Source organism: Pseudophryne corroboree, chromosome 5 (genome assembly GCF_028390025.1).
Source record: "Pseudophryne corroboree isolate aPseCor3 chromosome 5, aPseCor3.hap2, whole genome shotgun sequence".
Lineage (NCBI taxonomy): Eukaryota > Metazoa > Chordata > Amphibia > Anura > Myobatrachidae > Pseudophryne > Pseudophryne corroboree.
This window is the reverse complement of record NC_086448.1, coordinates 625589188-625609184: the sequence shown is the minus strand read 5'-3', so window position 1 is coordinate 625609184 and position 19997 is coordinate 625589188. Positions and strand designations below refer to the sequence as shown.

The window sequence follows — 19997 nt, the reverse complement described above, 5'->3', positions numbered from 1 at the left end:
GGGTTTCCACAAATGTGGAGACTGTTTAATGTGTAAATCAGTAGAAAACAAACAACGTAAACAGGTTAACTTCACTGCAAATGGTACAATTTTTCCGATCAGAGAATTCATCACTTACCACTCCAAGAATATAATATATCTCTTGGAGTGTGCTTGTGGTTTATTTTATGTCGGAAAAACCACTCAGTGCTTGAAAGTTATTATGGCCGAACACGTATATAATAAACGTAAGGGCTTAGAAACCCATACGGTTTCGGCACATTTTAAGAGATTTCATAATTCCAATGAATGCCATTTGAGGAATTTTATAGGAATACAACAAATTTTACCTTCATGGCGTAATAGGAATTTAGATGATAGATTGTCTAGGGCGGAAATGAGGTGGATTCACCGATTGGGACACTTGTACCTAAGGGCCTCAATGGTGACTTCGAACTCAAGTGTTTCCTTACCTAGCAACTATCATTTTTCCTTTTTTAGGGTATTTCCAAGCACCTTTTTAGTAGCACTTTGTTCACTAGTACTTTTTCACCAGCACTTTGTTGTAATTTATGAATATTATGTATACATTTTAATTTTTGTTTTATTGTTGTTTCATATTTTATGATTTTTATTGGGACTCATATGCGGACATTCATATGTAAAACGCTGCTCTAAATGGACCCGTTGAATAAAAACCTTGACCCTTAATCATGGAGTGTCCCTTCCGGGACAATGGAATACAAAGATGCACTTCCTGATTGAGGTGGAACGCATAATGAGTCTCCAGGATACATTGGCGCATGTGCAGGATGAGGTGAATAACGGGTAGCATCTTCCAGGACTGTGGAATGCAAAGACGCACTTCCGGATTGAGGTGGAACGCATGACGAGTTTCCGGATAATAACGGCGCATGCGCAGGACGCGTGAACGCCGGGTAGCGTCATTAAGTACATTCAGGTGTTTTTAATGTTGTCTGCTATAAATAAGATGTTAATGGAGAGGAATTTTACACTTCTGATGAAGGACCAAACAGGTCAGAAACGTGTTAAGTGTTCTTGCTCCATGTAATTATTCCACACGAACTTGGCGGTGATTGCGGTAACTTCTCCCTGGAAGTGACCCCTCTATATCCGGACTGAGAGATCACTTTACCAGCCTATCTTTCCATCTGAGACTGGACCTAAGGGTGGTTGCTGTTCTTTGCCGAGCTGTATGTCATTAAATCCTGCCTGTTTTTAAAAAGGATTATTGCACTCTCTCTTTTTCTATTTTATGTGCCTAAACCTCAAACACGTAATATGTGGAGGTAGTCACATGCATTTTTCAGATTAATTAAAAAGCGTCCTTTAAAAGGGTTTTATTGCACATCTTTTTTGTATGTATCCATCCCAAAACACATTTTGTGTGGAGGGGGGTCACGTTATATATTTTAGATTTCAATCAAGGACGGTGAAATAAAGAAAAAAACAAGTGTACATTTCAAAGTCTTCCTCTTCTGGAAACATTAGGGGTGATTATTATTATTTTTATTTTCTGAAGTGTACATATGTGGTATTCTTATGGTGTACCAAGTTCACAATTTGCCACATGGCAGCAGGGTTGGACTGGCCCACAGTTGTACAGGTGAAACCCCCGGTGGGCCCTACTGCCTCGGGGACCTCCTCACCCTCTAGGGATAAGGTTCCAGAATGTGCACTAATTATACATTATACATATGTTATATTATACTGTACAGAACAATGGTGTATTTTCTACAGTGCATTGCACTAGCAGTAATTACTGTGTATATTTATCAAAGGGCCCAGACCATGAACTCACTAATGGTTAGCCACGTTTCTGTGGTGAGTGGCCACACCCCTAAACATGGGCCCCTACCACTGCATTCCCTCGGTGGGCCCTTCATGCCCCACTCCGACACTGTATGGCAGTGGGTGATGGGGCGAGACAGAGGGTGACAGCGTAGGGCATGGAGGTAGAGATTGTCATAGAATAGATAAGCAGAGGGTGACATTGGAAGGTAAGTGGAGGCAGACAGTGACGGCATAAGGCAACAGGAGGCATTGGGTGACAGGGGTACAAGCACAGTGGTGCAAATAACAGGTGGTATGTACCTTGGTGGGGGCAGAAACAAAGTGGTCCTGCTCTATCTGCGACAGAGACGCCCACCCCTTGTGCTTTTCTCAGTTTGGCATTTGATCAGGCAGACTCTGACAGTGCCAATTACACAGATTGTGGCTCCCATTAATTAATAGTCAGGACTGTCTGTTAATTAGTGGCAGTATGTGGCTGTGATCATCAGTGCTAACAGGTATTAGGACTCCTCTATCAGCCCCCTTAGGTATGGGCAGGTGCCTCAGGCAATGGGACCCATCCTGCTCTCTGTACTGGGCCATTCATTCAACATTTCTCAAAATGATCTGCGGCGGGACCAGGGGATAACTTATTGCTGATCTGAGCTGCATTGTGCTCCTTAGTCCTCAATGCACCTTCTGCACCGACTACCCCCTATTATGATAGCTAATCACTTTTTTAAACTGTAATGTTAAACTGTTGCTCAGATTCCAACCAATCTTTCATCAACACACAACTCACCAACGATTAACATTGCAAATTCTTTTGTTTGTAAAGTGCCCCACTTTTCTAAAAGAGAGTTTGAGATTTGTTTGGCATTTTCAAATGATGGTAGTAATTGGAAATGGTCTTCATTCTTTATCAGATGTACTGCTTTGTACATATCCATGTGGTAGAGTATATGTAATAGGCTAGATGTTCTGCGAAGTGGCACATTTTTGACAATGCAGATTTAGAATGGCAATAATTAAAACGATAAAAGCAATTTGATTTTGCCTTTTAAATGATTGCTTCTTTAAAGCTTTAGCCGAGATAGCTGAAATTGCGCCTTTTTACAGAACTTGCAACCTACTAATATATCTCCACATCTTTGACTGAATAATTTCTGAAACAATGTTTAGCCTGTCCAATTTTTTTTTGTCTGCAGAAGAACTAAATAAACAACTGAGAGGATATAATTAATATATATATATATATATATATAAAATTAATAAATTATATTAAAATATAAAGTTCTTCTAGGAGAATAATTTTAGACAATGTTGCATAATGTCTACAACACGAAAACAACTTAAGCAAGGAATCATAGTGGCAGATGTACTAAGCCTTGGAGAATGATAGTAAGAAGTGCCAACCAGCACCTGTCTGCCACATTACAGGCTGTGTTTGAAGAATAATGGGAGATGATTGGTTGGTAGTCTCTCTCTCTCTCTAGTTTATCAAACTACCAACCAATCATCTCCCATTATTCTTCAAACACAGCCTGTAATGTGGCAGAAAGGTGTGGTATAACAGATAGACAGTGTCTTGCTAGAAAGTCAATAGATAGACACCTCATGTTAGACAGTCAAAAGTGTTGACAGGTTTTAAAAGGTACACATGAAAAAAGTAGACAGTACATAAGTTTGATAGGGTCAAAATGTAGACAGGGTCAAAAGGTCGACATGAAAATGTTTGACATAACAAAGGTAGACAACATTTTTAGAATTTTTGGGGTTTGTGTGGATAGTTTTGTCATCTCGGACCCCCAATCATAGAAAGGCATCCCCTCACGGGGCTCACTTCACTTGCCATGCTTCGGGCTCGGTGGCTTACTGCGCTCGCCACAAGGTTTATAGCCAACTCTATAAAGACATGGATAGAGAAGGTCTGAAAAAGTCCAAAAACATGTAAAATTTAAAAAGCCCATGTGTCTACCTTTTTTATGTCAACTATTTTCATGTCGCTCTTTTGACCCCGTCAACCTTTTTCGTGTTGACCTAATGTCTGTCTAACATATGGTGTCTATCTATTGACTGTCTAACTAGACACTATCATCCGGATACCGTGGCAGACAGGTGCTGGTTGGCACTTCTTACTATCTCTCTCCACTTTATCAGTCTCCAAGGTTTATTACATTTCTCCCACAATGTTTTCATGTGAGGGAGATTTTGTCAGTAAGAAGACAGACATTTTCATCTTTGTATGCTTTCTCCAAAAAAGGTACACAAATCCTGTTCAACATTAACACAACTGGAAACTTCTATGACTTCAGCCACAGCATCTTGCGATACCAAGTTGAGGTTATATGCTGTATAATGACCGTAGAAAGCATTTTTTTTTAACTTCGAGTTTGAACTCCAGAATAACTACCACTCATTGTTTCAGCACCATTATATCATGACATATGTCTATTTCAAAGCCTTTAATCTCTATATAGGCAATCATGCTCTCTTACAGACCAGCAGCACTCAGAAACACTTTATTTATACTAACACGAGTTGCCCTTAGGTTCACATCTCTGTCAAAAGAAACATATCTAATAATCTGACTCAGATGATCTCCTATGGATATGTCCTGTGCTATATCCCTGATAGCAGAATAAAACTGCATGTTTTATTTCTGTCTCCATTTCATTCTTTACTTCTTTGGATCAAATATCTATAAATTAATTTTTAATGTTTGCGCTTAAATATTTTACAGATCCTTGGGGTAACTGTGCAGTCTCTTCAGAATTCTACAGAAAGCAGTTCGATAATGGAGAAAAAAATCCCCATCGGTGATACTATCTACTTGCTCTCTGTAATCACAAAAGCTAAGTTAGACATTGACATAGTTAATGTAACATTAATTATTTGAAAAACCTGTCTCCAAAAGCTTTGTCATTTGACTTGGTTCAAGGTCAGAACATGGGACCCCCTGGGTTAGCATAACTAAGCTGCTTCAGAACATCAGTAAACTAGTTTAGAACATTAAAATGCTTCAGGCATAGTGACTTGCTCTGCTTCGCTCACCACAGGTTAGTATTCCTGAATAGATGTCCATGTGGGCAGTATTCTAAGGCAGTTTAGTTATGCTAGTTGTAAACATGAGCCATTTAACATTGCTCATTAATAGTTTTGTTACTTCTCCACTGATCACAGATCATGCAGGCTCTGGTGTGAGTTTTGGGGCCTGATTAAGAGTGACATGCAATCTGCATGCAATATACACGTAGTTGGTGATTGTTTTTGCAGCTGCAAATGCTTGAACATTTCTAAAAACTAATAAGGTGAATGTGTTATACAGAGTGTAGGAACAAAGGTGCTGTTATGCTTGAGACATATGATGTCAGAAGTGTTGTGGAAAAGTGACGGGCATTCCAGGGTGGGGACAGGAAGGGTCAGATTGGGGTGGAAAACCAGCCCAGGAAATTTATGGCAGGTGCCCTAATGGGGGTATGGTCTGATAAGGGGGTGGGATATGCTAAGGGGGCAGGATCCCTCCTCATAGAGATTATACGCAACTGCGGCCTTCCTTGCATCTTTTGCTGCAGTTGTGTCTGAGGTATTGCAGAATTTGCATATGTAGGGTTGCAAGCCAGATCATTGGGTTGTAATTGGGGAGATATCATTGGCCAGATAGGGTAAAGTACTTAATGTCTGTATTAAAAATGTAAATATATGCAATGATGTACAGTATGGCTAAAAATAAACAAACATTTATTTACTGAAATACTTCGTAAAAAAAATACCTAAAACATAATAAAAAATTTTTATAAAGAAAACATATGATATAATACAGTAATACAGTTTTTCACAGTACAAAAATACACGTGTACTATACTATATATTACACAGCTTTTATTTTCATACAAGATACAGTACTGTAGAACCTTCAAATATCTGTAGAAATGATACACCAATGATCAGGACCCTCACCATTTATTTGTTTTCATTGGTGTACTGTATGCTGCCGAATGCAGCATATCACTTAATTATACTGTACTTATAATTATAAATGTCAGTTACCTTAATATTTATTTTTTATTTTCAATAAATTTCTAACTGATCACAAATCCTTTGGCATAGATTAAAAATCTCTAATTTAGTGACTTTATTGTTTCATTGCTGACAGTTGTTAATATTAGGATCACAACTGCCAGTTTGGAAAATTACCAAATTATAGTTTAGAAAGTACATATTACTGGTCTAAAACACTAGAACACCACAACATAGAACAGAGGTTTTCTCTGTCGTTTCACCATTATAAAATTTAACATAAAAAAGGAAAATATAAAAACTTAAGAATTTACCCTGAACAGAACCATATAAATGTCAAAATACTTGTAATGGCAAGCACAAGCCTTTAATTGGTACACCTCTCTACTACTTTGCAGATTATGAATTTTGCAGTACAAAATTTCTAGTAATGAATTTAAATACAAATACATACTAATGTTATATACAGTAGGTACAAAAGTACATAGAGCACCCGAGACACAGCAGTCCTCTGTGTGTGTAGAAGATGAAAAAAAGCATATGCAGGAGACGTTTTCCAAATACAATATACTGTTGCTGATCCAATAGTCAAGCACAGATTACCTCCACCAAATCAGAGATGGTAGAGGGTTGATTCTCATTGCTCTGCACTTACCACTCCCACTGGAGGACAGCAGAAGAAAATTGCAATAAAGAGGTAAATATGAAAGATGGATGTTAGAGTTCAATATTAGGATTCACCTGCCATAATTGTTGGCAGGTGAATTGTAAGACAGGGTTAAATGCTGGAGTAATCAGAATCAGCTTTATTGGCCAGGTACACTTGCGTATACTAGGAATTTGTTTTCGGTTTACAGTGCAGCAGCCAGGGGGGGGGGGGGGGGATCACGTAGACAAGAGGGGGGGGATATATGCAGTATACAGATTAAGTAAAAGTACACGGTGTTCGTTCCAATCAAAAGATCGGAGTAGAGCGACTGGACAGTCAGTCAGCCCGGTGATTTGTCAGGAGTTCAGCAGGTGGACTGCTTGTGGAAAGAAGTTTTTGAGGCTTCTATTGGTTCTGGTGGGAATGGCTCTGTATCTTTTCCTGGATGGCAGCAGGTTGAGCTCACTACAGCCTGGGTGTGGCAGATCATTGACTATCCTAGTGGCCCGTTTTTTGGCTCTTGACCGGTACAGGCCATGGACAGGGGGAGGTCAACTCCGATGATCTTCTCAGCAGACCTTACCACTCTTTGGAGCCTGTGTTTGTCTCTCTCACGCTGGCAGAACTATACCAGATGATAATCGAGGAGCACAGGACAGATTCTACAATTGCGGAGTAGAAGAGGAGCAGGATATTCTGTGGGATGTTAAACTTCTTAAGTTGCTTTAGGAGGAACAGCCTCTGCTGCGCCTTTCCAATGGTGGCATTTGCATTTGGTCCCCACTTGAGGTCTCTAGAGATCGTAGTCCCCAGGAACTTGAAGGAGGTAAGACAATCTAGCAAGGGAGTAGTTAACAGAATAATCACTAGATACTGAGTGTCCTGGTTCTGGAACAGAGAAAAGCTGGGAGCAATCAGAATTATGATATGCAGGTTATGAATGTGTAGCTGTACCAAAGATGTAATGAGAGTTCAATAATGCTGCACAGAACTAAAACACAGGTGACTGCAGCTGGGAAATTAGTGCCCAGATGTGAATTAGAAAATGGATTCAGCACAAAAGTAAAGACAATATCACCTGCTCCACAGGAATGAGGACATTTGTGATGACTTTATTAACTGCAGAATCTATTTCCAAGTAGTGATCATTCATAACATGGCAAAAGCAAATAAAGCACAAAAGTCTAATGAGAGCTTGTAGAGGTTAATAGCTTGAGAATCCACAGATCATAGTTTAAGTCCACAGTAACCAAATAAATGCAGTGTTCTCAGCATAAAGGGAGTACTTGAAAAATCCACAAGGGATAGGTAAAGTTCACAATACTTAACTAAAGTAGTCCAGGTAACATGATCAGGCAAAGATAGGAGTAGCAGGATGGCATTGACCGGCAATCCAGACTTTCAGTATGAACTAGAGCTTGGTCTCAGAGAACCAGGCAATCCAGGAACAGTAGTTCTTGGCAGAAATTAATTATAATCATAAACCGGCATGGGAGATCTGCACTGGCTGGTTTATAACAGCCACACTAACCAATGAAAAAAAGCTAGGCTGGGTGTGTTAACTCTAATTAGAAACCATGTGCACCTGCAGAGCTGCATGTACACAGAGCGCCTAAGGAACAGAAAACACAGTAAGACACAGATGGATCAGCTGACACCAGGTGCATACTGAATAGTTAGTCAGCAGATTCCAGGTGCATTCTGAACAGAATCATAACAAATGGAGAGAAACGTGTCACTCTTTTCTCCATATTTGGCCTAGTCAAGCATCCCCTATGTATTTCCAGTACTCCCAGGCCACATTACTCACCAATTTTCTGTCCTCTGTGCAAGCAGTCTGGCCATTATGGTGGAAATAATGGTGATATGTTTTGTTTAGCTCTATTTGCAGTCAATGGCAGAGTAGTTTTCTGCAGTCATAGAGGCTTTATACTGCTTTGACCCCAGAACCACTTCGTAGTTGCGCTGAATTAAAATGTTTCCAGTTCCCAATGTTATTGGAAACCCATCTAGTACAATCAATAAGCAATACTGATGAATTAAAGGAACAAACTGAACACATCACATGCCTGAATATACTGTGCTTAGATTTCCACTGCCATAATTTGTGGATTAAAATGGGCACAGTTGCAGAGGAGCCACAGTTTACACAGAGAAGAAGCTCGGCAGAGTGGAGGTGTTAATATGGAAATATGAAGTAGACATACCAGTGCACTGGAAGATCTATAATGGGTTCAGTGTATGTGTTGCTCACGTGCCACTGAGTCTAGGAGGGGGGTACACAGCACACCCTGTACCCATTTCTTCTTTACTTACCTCTCCAGACTCCAGCGTTGACATCCGCAGTGCTGCAAAATCACAGCCAAAATGTATGTTGTTGTCATTTTTCCATTGTTTCGGGCATGCACAGTAGGGAAATCACCAGGAAAATGTTAACCACCCCATTTTCCTGGAGACTTGCGCATGCACACTGCTGGCTAGAGGACAGCGGCCCAGATGGACAGTGCACATGGGCCCCCTCCATCTTATAATACGCCCCTGCACCAGTGAGCCAGTTTCTATAAAGCAGTGCAAAAACAAGAATTCAGATAAAAGTGCATATATTTAGATTTACGTCAGATCATCGGAAGTATATTTTGCACCAGCATGTGGGGCAGTACAAAAACAAGATTACAGATAAAAGTCTGCATATTTTTAGATTTATGTCTGATCATCTAAAATAAATGTTGCTAGCTCAGAGCAGAACAGGTTTAAAAAAACAAACACAGAGGAGCACCACTTTTATCCCAGGAACTTCTAATATGGGCATTTTGCAAATCTAACAAAAATGGTTCTGAACTGACTTGTGGCAAACAACCTATTGATGGGTACTTTCCATTTTTGAATTATTGATCACTTACTACTAGCCAAGTGTTGCCCAACTAATTCTTGTATAGGCTATTCAATTAGCCAAGGTATCTTACTGTTAGGGTCTCCTGCCCTGTGCTGCCACGTCGTCATGGCAACCGGGAGACAAGTGCTAGCGGAGTAACCTGAGCGCAGCTGATACTCCGGTTCGGGTCTTTTGCTGTGCAGTGGTTATAGGCTCTGTGCATGGCAGGGGATCCGGTGCTGGTTTTTGTGCTCACAGTCTGTGAGGTCTGAGTGGGGCGTGGACAGCACCTGCTTTATAAGGCCTCTTTTCAGGGTAAGCAGATGCTGCTGAATCTTTGTTGGTTAGTCAGTTTCTGAAAGTTAGCCAGTACTGTGTAGCTTTGTATTTGTTTGTTGCTTACTGCAAATAGGCCTGGGGATTTGGTATTACACTCTGCCAATCCAGACCTAGCAGTAAGACTGGAGTCAGTCGTTTAGCTGGCTGGGGTTCTGTTACTACTCTGTGAACTTAGCAAGTTTGCGGCTGTATTCTAAGACTTGCCTGTCTAATCCTGTCTCACTGTGCTAGGTGTCAGGGGTCAGTTTAGTGGCAGTAAACCGAACCTGTGCACTGCAAGTGAGAATTAGGATTGTGGAGAATCTCCTTGTGTCTATCATTCCATCTCTGACCAAGGAGTTTACTGCCACACCCGTTGGTAACCCTTTAGGGTTTTGCTGTTGCCCTTAGCAACAGCATTTCGGGTTTTCTATGTATTAAAACACAACATCTTGCTTTTCACATCTGAGCAGTTCTAATACAAGGGAGATACCCAGTTCCTTAGCCTCTGGGCTTCTCTGTTCACGTTGTGTGTATTTTGTTACCCTACCACCTTCTGTGTACGTTATGTCATATTCCCTAGTCTGTCTGTGAGTCCATTTGTTTTGCATAACAGTTCAAACACCAGTACATTCCTGCAGGCACTGGAGTGCATAACAGTCCTGACACCAGTACTTTCCTGCAGGCACTGGTGTGCATAACATATTCAGCAGCCTAATACTCCTGTTGAAATTTTGTGGGAATATGGAGCATACCCCTCAAAATACGTTGCAACAGGTGGTTGATCAGGTGCAGGTCCTGACTCAAAAATGTAATGATTTGTCCATTAAAATGCACACCTCCCAGGCTGCTGGCGGAGCTCCCGCAGCAGCAGCACCTGCAGGGGTTAAGGAGCCGAAAGTAAATCTCCCGGATCGTTTTTCTGGAGATCGCTCGCAGTTCTTTTGTTTCAAGGAGAGCTGCAAGCTATACTTCCGGCTTAGGCCTCAGTCTTCTGGGTCGGAGATTCAGCGGGTGGGCATAGTGATTTCCTTGCTACAAGGAGACCCACAGGTCTGGGAATATGGGTTGCAGCCTGACTGTCCGTCGCTTAAAAGTGTTGATGCTTTTTTTACGGTACTGGGCATGTTGTATGATGACCCTGACAAGACGGCCTCAGCCGAGGCTCAGATTTCGATCCTTAAGCAAGGGCGAAGGCCAGTTGAGGTTTACTGTACGGAGTTTCGGAGGTTGGCCCATGATACCCAGTGGAATGACCCAGCCCTGAGACACCAGTACCGAAGAGGTCTTTCTAACCAGATAAAGGACCAACTGGTACAACATCCCTTGCCTGATAGCTTGGATCAGCTCATGCAGTTATCCATCCGGGTGGATAGATGGCTGAGAGAGCGTAGGCTTGAAAGGGAGACTGAGATTTCCTTCCTTCCCAAGGGAACCTCAGACTCTGAGGAATTTTCCGAGGAGCCTATGCAGATTGGGGCTACCCGCCTCTCCTCGCGTGAGAAGATGCGGAGGAGACAGCAGGGGTTGTGTTTGTACTGTGGGAATAAAGGTCATGTGGTAGTATCATGCCCAGAAAAGCCGGAAAACTTCAGGGCCTGAGGGTGATGGGAAATATCCTGTCAGGCCAGAAGTCAGAATTTCCCAAGAAGACTTTTATCATTCCGGTGACCTTGAAGATCCTCGGTCAAACTATCAAGACTGAGGCCTTTGTGGACAGTGGGGCCGACGGGGTTTTTATGGACCGCCAATTCGCCCTGAAACACTCTGTTCCCTTAGTACCCTTGGCATCGGAAATTGAGATTTGTGGGTTAAACGGGGAACCATTATCCCAAGGTAAAATTACCTCTTGCACTAGCCAGATTTCTTTGTTTATTGGAGCCACACACTCTGAAAAATTGTCCTTTTATGTGACTGTCTGTACTTTTGCCCCATTGGTGTTGGGGTTACCCTGGTTAAGGGCCCACAATCCTCAATTTGACTGGGTCTCTGGGGAGATTCTTAGTTGGAGTACTGATTGTTTCAGGAGTTGCTTGAGCCTTCCAGCCAGGATTGCCAGGGTGTTATGCAGATTTTGCGGACGTGTTCTCCAAAAAAGTTGCAGAGGTACTACCTCCCCATCGCTCCTATGACTGTGCCATTGATTTGTTGCCAAATGCTAAGCTTCCCAAGAGCAGGTTGTACTCCCTGTCACGTCCTGAGACTCAGGCTATGGCAGAGTACATTCAGGAGAACTTGGCTAAGGGATTTATCAGACCTTCACAGTCTCCAGTTGGGTCGGGGTTCTTCTTCGTGGGTAAAAAGGACGGTTCGTTGCGACCCTGCATCGACTTCAGGGAATTGAACCGTATCACGATTAAAAACTCATACCCACTGCCTCTCATTTCGGTCTTGTTTGACCAGCTTCGTACTGCCACCATTTTTTCTAAGATTGACCTACGCGGTGCGTACAATCTAATCCGAATAAGAGAGGGGGATGAATGGAAGACTGCCTTTAATACCCACTCGGGGCATTATGAATATTTGGTGATGCCTTTTGGGCTCTGTAATGCCCCGGCAGTCTTCCAGGATTTCATGAATGATGTGCTCAGGGAATATTTGGATAGATTCTTAGTTGTATACTTAGATGACATCCTAATCTTCTCCCATTCCCTGGAGGAACATCGGAAGCATGTACGCTTAGTCCTCCAGAAACTCAGAGACCACCGGCTTGGGGCGAAGCTGGAGAAGTGCGAATTTGAAGTTCAGCAAATCGCATTTCTAGGATATATTATCTCCCCAGAAGGTTTCCAAATGGAGGGTTCCAAGGTACAGGCAGTCCTGGATTGGGGGAAGCCCACTAGTTTGAAGGCGCTTCAGCGTTTCCTGGGCTTTGCGAATTTTTATAGACGATTTATCGCTGGATTTTCGTCTATAGTGGCGCCCTTGGTGGCACTCACTAAGAAAGGGGCGGATGTTGCTCACTGGTCTTGTGAGGCTAAAGCGGCTTTTGCCCGTCTCAAAAGGGCATTTGTTTCGGCCAAGGTGCTGCGACACCCAGATCCAGAGCGTCCTTTTGTGGTGGAGGTGGATGCCTCTGAGATGGGTATTGGGGCAGTGCTTTCTCAGATGGGAGTGTCAGATAATCGCCTTCATCCCTGTGCTTACTTTTCCCGTAAATTTTCGCCTGCCGAGATGAATTATGACGTGGGTAACCGGGAATTGTTGGCTATTAAGGATGCACTCGAGGAGTGGAGACACTGGCTTGAGGGGGCTAAGTTTGTGGTCTCAATTCTCACTGACCATAAGAATCTGGCATATTTAGAGTCAGTGAAGCGTCTCAATGCCAGGCAGGCACGATGGGCTTTGTTTTTTGCTCGCTTTAATTTTTTGATAACATATCGCCCTGGGTCAAAAAACATCAAGGCTGATGCGCTCTCGCTGAGTTTTGCTCCAATCCAGGAGACCACCGAGGAGCCGTTGCCCATTGTTTCCCCATCATGTATTAAAGTGGGCATTACCCAGGACCTCTTATCATTAGTCCTTAGAGCACAGGAGCAGGCTCCTCCAGACCTTCCGGTAGGTCTTTTGTTTGTGCCTCCTAGGTTAAGACAGCGAGTGTTCCTGGAATTCCATGCCAAGAAGTCTGCAGGTCACCCGGGTATTGCCAGAACTCGGGAGTTGCTATCTAGGGCGGTGTGGTGGCCCTCGGTGGCTAAGGATGTGGATCAGTGGGTTCGGGCATGTGACATCTGTGCCCGAAATAAGACTCCTAGAGGGGTTCCTGTTGGCCCACTACATCCACTCTCTATCCCATCTAAGCCATGGACCCACATTTCAATGGATTTTGTGGTGGACTTGCCCAAATCCTCGGGGATGACAGCCATCTGGGTTGTCGTTGACAGGTTTCGAAGATGGCGCACTTCGTTCCACTGGTTGGGCTGCCATCGGCCAGACGCCTGTCTGAATTATTTATGCTGCATGTTGTGCGTCTCCACGGGTTGCCACTTGATGTGGTCTCTGACCGCGGATCCCAGTTTGTGGCCAAATTCTGGAGGGCATTTTGTTCCGATCTCCAGATTTCTGTCAGCTTGTCGTCGGGCTACCATCCGCAGTCTAATGGGCAGACTGAAAGGGTGAACCAGTCCTTGGAGCAGTTCCTCAGGTGTTATGTCTCCAAGTGTCAGACTGACTGGGTTGCTCATCTGTCCATGGCGGAGTTTGCCTATAACAACGCGGCTCACTCTGCTACAGGGATCTCTCCCTTCCTTTGTGTGTATGGGCATCATCCTAAGGCCAATTCTTTTGACCCCCTGGACTCCACGCCTGGTGGTTCCTCTGTGGTTTCGGTCCTTAGAGGTATTTGGCGGAAAGTGAAGAAAGCCCTTGTGTCTGTGTCATTAGTGGCCAAAAGGGATTTTGATAAGCGGAAAAGACCCTGCAGCTTCAAATTAGGAGACTTCGTCTGGTTGTCTACCAAGAATTTGAAGTTGAGACAGCCATCTCATAAGTTAGGCCCCCGGTTCATCGGCCCTTATAAGATCACCAGGGTTATCAATCCGGTGGCATTTCAGTTAGATCTGCCCCGTTCTTTGGGTATCAATAAAACATTTCATTGTTCCCTTTTAAAACGGGCGATTAGTAATCCTTCTTCCAGTGGAAGACCTTCCCCTCTTCTGATACGTGGCCAGAGGGAGTTTGTTGTTGAAAGGATTCTTGACTCCAAGGTGGTTCGGGGTCGGCTGTCATTTTTGGTGCACTGGAAGGGGTATGGCCCGGAGGAGCGGTCGTGGGTGCGCAGTTGTGATCTTCATGCCCCCAGACTGATACGCTCTTTCTTCTCGCAGTTCCCCGATAAACCCGGTGGTAGGGGTTCTTTGACCCCTCGTCAGAGGGGGGGTACTGTTAGGGTCTCCTGCCCTGTGCTGCCACGTCGTCATGGCAACCGGGAGACAAGTGCTAGCGGAGTAACCTGAGCGCAGCTGATACTCCGGTTCGGGTCTTTTGCTGTGCAGTGGTTATAGGCTCTGTGCATGGCAGGGGATCCGGTGCTGGTTTTTGTGCTCACAGTCTGTGAGGTCTGAGTGGGGCGTGGACAGCACCTGCTTTATAAGGCCTCTTTTCAGGGTAAGCAGATGCTGCTGAATCTTTGTTGGTTAGTCAGTTTCTGAAAGTTAGCCAGTACTGTGTAGCTTTGTATTTGTTTGTTGCTTACTGCAAATAGGCCTGGGGATTTGGTATTACACTCTGCCAATCCAGACCTAGCAGTAAGACTGGAGTCAGTCGTTTAGCTGGCTGGGGTTCTGTTACTACTCTGTGAACTTAGCAAGTTTGCGGCTGTATTCTAAGACTTGCCTGTCTAATCCTGTCTCACTGTGCTAGGTGTCAGGGGTCAGTTTAGTGGCAGTAAACCGAACCTGTGCACTGCAAGTGAGAATTAGGATTGTGGAGAATCTCCTTGTGTCTATCATTCCATCTCTGACCAAGGAGTTTACTGCCACACCCGTTGGTAACCCTTTAGGGTTTTGCTGTTGCCCTTAGCAACAGCATTTCGGGTAGAGATGAGCGCCTGAAATTTTTCGGGTTTTGTGTTTTGGTTTTGGGTTCGGTTCCGCGGCCGTGTTTTGGGTTCGAACGCGTTTTGGCAAAACCTCACCGAATTTTTTTTGTCGGATTCGGGTGTGTTTTGGATTCGGGTGTTTTTTTCAAAAAACACTAAAAAACAGCTTAAATCATAGAATTTGGGGGTCATTTTGATCCCAAAGTATTATTAACCTCAAAAACCATAATTTACACTCATTTTCAGTCTATTCTGAATACCTCACACCTCACAATATTATTTTTAGTCCTAAAATTTGCACCGAGGTCGCTGTGTGAGTAAGATAAGCGACCCTAGTGGCCGACACAAACACCGGGCCCATCTAGGAGTGGCACTGCAGTGTCACGCAGGATGTCCCTTCCAAAAAACCCTCCCCAAACAGCACATGACGCAAAGAAAAAAAGAGGCGCAATGAGGTAGCTGTGTGAGTAAGATTAGCGACTCTAGTGGCCGACACAAACACCGGGCCCATCTAGGAGTGGCACTGCAGTGTCACGCAGGATGTCCCTTCCAAAAAACCCTCCCCAAACAGCACATGACGCAAAGAAAAAAAGAGGCGCAATGAGGTAGCTGTGTGAGTAAGATTAGCGACCCTAGTGGCCGACACAAACACCGGGCCCATCTAGGAGTGGCACTGCAGTGTCACGCAGGATGTCCCTTCCAAAAAACCCTCCCCAAACAGCACATGACGCAAAGAAAAAAAGAGGCGCAATGAGGTAGCTGACTGTGTGAGTAAGATTAGCGACCCTAGTGGCCGACACAAACACCGGGCCCATCTAGGAGTGGCACTGCAGTGTCACGCAGGATGTCCCTTCCAAAAAACCCTCCCCAATCAGCACATGATGCAAAGAAAAAGAAAAGAAAAAAGAGGTGCAAGATGGAATTGTCCTTGGGCCCTCCCACCCACCCTTATGTTGTATAAACAAAACAGGACATGCACACTTTAACCAACCCATCATTTCAGTGACAGGGTCTGCCACACGACTGTGACTGATATGACGGGTTGGTTTGGACCCCCCCCAAAAAAGAAGCAATTAATCTCTCCTTGCACAAACTGGCTCTACAGAGGCAAGATGTCCACCTCATCTTCACCCTCCGATATATCACCGTGTACATCCCCCTCCTCACAGATTATCAATTCGTCCCCACTGGAATCCACCATCTCAGCTCCCTGTGTACTTTGTGGAGGCAATTGCTGCTGGTCAATGTCTCCGCGGAGGAATTGATTATAATTCATTTTAATGAACATCATCTTCTCCACATTTTCTGGATGTAACCTCGTACGCCGATTGCTGACAAGGTGAGCGGCGGCACTAAACACTCTTTCGGAGTACACACTTGTGGGAGGGCAACTTAGGTAGAATAAAGCCAGTTTGTGCAAGGGCCTCCAAATTGCCTCTTTTTCCTGCCAGTATAAGTACGGACTGTGTGACGTGCCTACTTGGATGCGGTCACTCATATAATCCTCCACCATTCTATCAATGTTGAGAGAATCATATGCAGTGACAGTAGACGACATGTCCGTAATCGTTGTCAGGTCCTTCAGTCCGGACCAGATGTCAGCATCAGCAGTCGCTCCAGACTGCCCTGCATCACCGCCAGCGGGTGGGCTCGGAATTCTGAGCCTTTTCCTCGCACCCCCAGTTGCGGGAGAATGTGAAGGAGGAGATGTTGACAGGTCGCGTTCCGCTTGACTTGACAATTTTGTCACCAGCAGGTCTTTCAACCCCAGCAGACCTGTGTCTGCCGGAAAGAGAGATCCAAGGTAGGCTTTAAATCTAGGATCGAGCACGGTGGCCAAAATGTAGTGCTCTGATTTCAACAGATTGACCACCCGTGAATCCTTGTTAAGCGAATTAAGGGCTGCATCCACAAGTCCCACATGCCTAGCGGAATCGCTCCCTTTTAGCTCCTTCTTCAATGCCTCCAGCTTCTTCTGCAAAAGCCTGATGAGGGGAATGACCTGACTCAGGCTGGCAGTGTCTGAACTGACTTCACGTGTGGCAAGTTCAAAGGGCATCAGAACCTTGCACAACGTTGAAATCATTCTCCACTGCACTTGAGACAGGTGCATTCCACCTACTATATCGTGCTCAATTGTATAGGCTTGAATGGCCTTTTGCTGCTCCTCCAACCTCTGAAGCATATAGAGGGTTGAATTCCACCTCGTTACCACTTCTTGCTTCAGATGATGGCAGGGCAGGTTCAGTAGTTTTTGGTGGTGCTCCAGTCTTCTGTACGTGGTGCCTGTACGCCGAAAGTGTCCCGCAATTTTTCTGGCCACCGACAGCATCTCTTGCACGCCCCTGTCGTTTTTTAAAAAATTCTGCACCACCAAATTCAAGGTATGTGCAAAACATGGGACGTGCTGGAATTTGCCCATATTTAATGCACACACAATATTGCTGGCGTTGTCCGATGCCACAAATCCACAGGAGAGTCCAATTGGGGTAAGCCATTCCGCGATGATCTTCCTCAGTTGCCGTAAGAGGTTTTCAGCTGTGTGCGTATTCTGGAAAGCGGTGATACAAAGCGTAGCCTGCCTAGGAAAGAGTTGGCGTTTGCGAGATGCTGCTACTGGTGCCGCCGCTGCTGTTCTTGCGGCGGGAGTCCATACATCTACCCAGTGGGCTGTCACAGTCATATAGTCCTGACCCTGCCCTGCTCCACTTGTCCACATGTCCGTGGTTAAGTGGACATTGGGTACAGCTGCATTTTTTAGGACACTGGTGACTCTTTTTCTGAGGTCTGTGTACATTTTCGGTATCGCCTGCCTAGAGAAATGGAACCTAGATGGTATTTGGTACCGGGGACACAGTACCTCCAACAAGTCTCTAGTTGGCTCTGCAGTAATGATGGATACCGGAACCACGTTTCTCACCACCCAGGATGCCAAGGCCTCAGTTATCCGCTTTGCAGTAGGATGACTGCTGTGATATTTCATCTTCCTCGCAAAGGACTGTTGAACAGTCAATTGCTTACTGGAAGTAGTACAAGTGGGCTTACGACTTCCCCTCTGGGATGACCATCGACTCCCAGCGGCAACAACAGCAGCGCCAGCAGCAGTAGGCGTTACACGCAAGGATGCATCGGAGGAATCCCAGGAAGGAGAGGACTCATCAGAATTGCCAGTGACATGGCCTGCAGGACTATTGGCATTCCTGGGGAAGGAGGAAATTGACACTGAGGGAGTTGGTGGGGTGGTTTGCGTGAGCTTGGTTACAAGAGGAAGGGATTTACTGGTCAGTGGACTGCTTCCGCTGTCACCCAAAGTTTTTGAACTTGTCACTGACTTATTATGAATGCGCTGCAGGTGACGTATAAGGGAGGATGTTCCGAGGTGGTTAACGTCCTTACCCCTACTTATTACAGCTTGACAAAGGGAACACACGGCTTGACACCTGTTGTCCGCATTTCTGGTGAAATACCTCCACACCGAAGAGCTGATTTTTTTGGTATTTTCACCTGGCATGTCAACGGCCATATTCCTCCCACGGACAACAGGTGTCTCCCCGGGTGCCTGACTTAAACAAACCACCTCACCATCAGAATCCTCCTGGTCAATTTCCTCCCCAGCGCCAGCAACACCCATATCCTCCTCATCCTGGTGTACTTCAACACTGACATCTTCAATCTGACTATCAGGAACTGGACTGCGGGTGCTCCTTCCAGCACTTGCAGGGGGCGTGCAAATGGTGGAAGGCGCATGCTCTTCACGTCCAGTGTTGGGAAGGTCAGGCATCGCAACCGACACAATTGGACTCTCCTTGTGGATTTGGGATTTCGAAGAATGCACAGTTCTTTGCTGTGCTGCTTTTGCCAGCTTGAGTCTTTTCATTTTTCTAGCGAGAGGCTGAGTGCTTCCATCCTCATGTGAAGCTGAACCACTAGCCATGAACATAGGCCAGGGCCTCAGCCGTTCCTTGCCACTCCGTGTGGTAAATGGCATATTGGCAAGTTTACGCTTCTCCTCCGACAATTTTATTTTAGGTTTTGGAGTCCTTTTTTTACTGATATTTGGTGTTTTGGATTTGACATGCTCTGTACTATGACATTGGGCATCGGCCTTGGCAGACGACGTTGCTGGCATTTCATCGTCTCGGCCATGACTAGTGGCAGCAGCTTCAGCACGAGGTGGAAGTGGATCTTGATCTTTCCCTAATTTTGGAACCTCAACATTTTTGTTCTCCATATTTTAATAGGCACAACTAAAAGGCACCTCAGGTAAACAATGGAGATGGATGGATTGGATACTAGTATACAATTATGGACGGGCTGCCGAGTGCCGACACAGAGGTAGCCACAGCCGTGAACTACCGCACTGTACTGTGTCTGCTGCTAATATATAGACTGGTTGATAAAGAGATAGTATACTCGTAACTAGTATGTATGTATAAAGAAAGAAAAAAAAAACCACGGTTAGGTGGTATATACAATTATGGACGGGCTGCCGAGTGCCGACACAGAGGTAGCCACAGCCGTGAACTACCGCACTGTACTGTGTCTGCTGCTAATATATAGACTGGTTGATAAAGAGATAGTATACTCGTAACTAGTATGTATGTATAAAGAAAGAAAAAAAAACCACGGTTAGGTGGTATATAAATTATGGACGGGCTGCCGAGTGCCGACACAGAGGTAGCCACAGCCGTGAACTACCGCACTGTACTGTGTCTGCTGCTAATATATAGACTGGTTGATAAAGAGATAGTATACTCGTAACTAGTATGTATGTATAAAGAAAGAAAAAAAAACCACGGTTAGGTGGTATATACAATTATGGACGG

General features: G+C 44.6%; 1 long non-coding RNA gene across 1 annotated transcript in view; it reads left to right on the top strand.

The window, feature by feature from the left end:
- The window catches only part of LOC134929274 (uncharacterized), a 61770-nt gene extending 57094 nt beyond the window's left edge, over positions 1-4676 (top strand). The window contains exon 3 of the long non-coding RNA XR_010178435.1: positions 4517-4676. This is a non-coding gene — a long non-coding RNA (uncharacterized LOC134929274). The remainder of the gene's footprint in view (positions 1-4516) is intronic.
- The last annotated feature ends 15321 nt before the right edge of the window (positions 4677-19997 follow it).